We start from the raw sequence: 2,099 nt of genomic DNA, 5'->3' as shown, positions 1-2,099 counted from the left end.
AAGAAATAAGGAGATATGACTGACTCCACAGAAATAAAGACTATCATAAGAGGATACTTTGAAAAACTATATTCCAACAAAAATGACAATTCAGAGGAAATGGGCAAATTCCTAGAAACACATAAGCAGCCTATATTGACGAAAGAAGAAATTGATGATCTCAACAAACCAATCACAAGTAAAGGGATAGAATAAGTCATTAAAAACCTCCTAACTAGTGGCAGACTTGGCCCAGTGGCTGGGGCATCTGTCTACCACATGGGAGGTTTATGGTTCAAACCCCAGGCCTCCTTGAACCATATGGAACTGGCCCACATGCCGTGCTGATGTGTGCAGGGGGTGCCATGCCACACAGGGGTGTCCCCCACACAGGGGAGCCCCATGCGCAGGGAGTGCACCCCATGGGGAGAGCAGCCAGTGTAAAAGAGGTGCAGCCTGCCCAGGAATGGTGCCACATACACGGAGAGCTGACCCAACAAGATGACACAACAACAGAAAAGAAACACAGATTCTTGTGCTGCTGACTGTCCCAAACCGGCGGGGGTGAGTCCAGGGGCCTGTGGGAAGAAGCAGGGGTAGGGGCAGGAGTCAAGAGAAGAATGGAGACAAGACAGGATTCTGATCAAGTCTCATTTATTAGGGGTAGGGTAGGGGTATTTATAACTAGGAAGGAAGAAGGTAGTACATACTGACGACAGCGCCTGTGTTGGTAAATGATTAAGTAACTAGATTTTCGGTTTTCGCGCCACACGCATGCGCAGATGGTTGTTTGGCAACGTCCGTGGAAAACTTTCGCATGCTTGAAGGAGTGCCCAATCGGAGCCCAGGGGAGTGCCGTAAAGAGAAATAGAAACTTAACTTACTTCAGTGAGGATGGGGGAATAGAAACCTAACTGGGTTAGTATCTAAGATGGCGTTCGGTAACAAGATGGCCGATACAATACTAGTGCCAGAGGCAGCTTCCCACAGGTCCCCCTTTTCTTTAATATTTTCAACAGAAAAGGAAGACTGACAAGATGACCTGTTCTGGGGGAACTGTGTCTGTCTTAGGTCAGGGCTGGCAAACAGACGACCGCATTAAACCTTACCCGTCATTGAGAATTGTGGCAGCGAAAGGCCACGTCCCTGTCTTAGGCGGTTGCTATCGTGGGAATGCCCTGCCCAGTTGCCCGTCATTGACTAACCAGTCCAGCACCTCAGAAGATACTTACGAGATATTCATGGTCTGGGATCAGGCCTACTGGCTGGATCCATTTGCAAGTAGTGGTTAGACCCCTCGTCGTAGTCGGCCATGTCCAGTCTATGATAATGGACCTGGATGGGCTGCATTTTTATGGCATTCAGTTGTTGCTTTAAAAGGGCCATAATCTTGTTAAAGAGAATAGGTCCTAGTGATAGAGGTATTAGTAAGCCAACCAGGGTTCCTAAGAGGGGAACAACAGGGCTGGGGAGAAGTATAAGCATGCTGTTTCTAGGTGATGTCTTCCTGTTGTTCGAGTGCCCGATACTGCCACAGCTGGGTGACGTATATTGCATAAGCTGATATGGCTTCCATTCATTTCTGTAAGAACTTAAGAAGACAGGGTGCAAAAGCACAGATCATAATGATTATGATAAAGGGGCTGATTAAAGGCGCAAGCCAGGTCATGACGGGAGAGGTGAACCAAGCTGAAAAGGGGTGAGAGGGAGTAGGGGGCAAAAGTCCGCTTTGTAGGTCTTTAAGTCTCCTGACATTTTGCTCTATGATGCCGGACTCATTTACATAATAGCAACATTCTTCTTGTAGGAACAGGCAGGTTCCTCCCTTATCAGCCATTACAAGTGTTGGAGTCTTATTCGGTGACCTGAGGTATCGGGAATGAAAGACAAAGAAAGATTGGGTTCAGGGGATCTGAGAGCATTGATTTCTCAAGTTCATCAGACAACTTTATTGAGTCGAGGGGCTAGTATATATACCCCTAACCTACGTGACATTCAGCACAAAATCAAGTTACCTATTACCCTTACCTCATACTATATTAACTAGTGATTGATGAAAACCCAACAAACTTTACTGGAACTATTATTATAAGAATCAGTAACTATACTCATAAATCCTG

At 46.2% G+C, this 2,099-nt stretch overlaps 1 long non-coding RNA gene across 1 annotated transcript; it reads right to left on the bottom strand.

Moving 5' to 3' along the window:
- Window positions 1-619: 619 nt before the first annotated feature.
- LOC139436193 (uncharacterized) lies at window positions 620-1,296 on the bottom strand. The gene is made up of 2 exons (XR_011649076.1): window positions 1,212-1,296; window positions 620-799 (listed from the first exon to the last, which is right to left on the bottom strand). It is a non-coding gene; the product is annotated as an uncharacterized lncRNA (long non-coding RNA).
- Between the last annotated feature and the right edge of the window lie 803 nt (window positions 1,297-2,099).

Source organism: Dasypus novemcinctus, chromosome 6 (genome assembly GCF_030445035.2).
Source record: "Dasypus novemcinctus isolate mDasNov1 chromosome 6, mDasNov1.1.hap2, whole genome shotgun sequence".
NCBI lineage: Eukaryota > Metazoa > Chordata > Mammalia > Cingulata > Dasypodidae > Dasypus > Dasypus novemcinctus.
The sequence above is the reverse complement of the archived record's forward strand: the minus strand, read 5'-3'. Positions and strand labels throughout refer to the sequence as shown.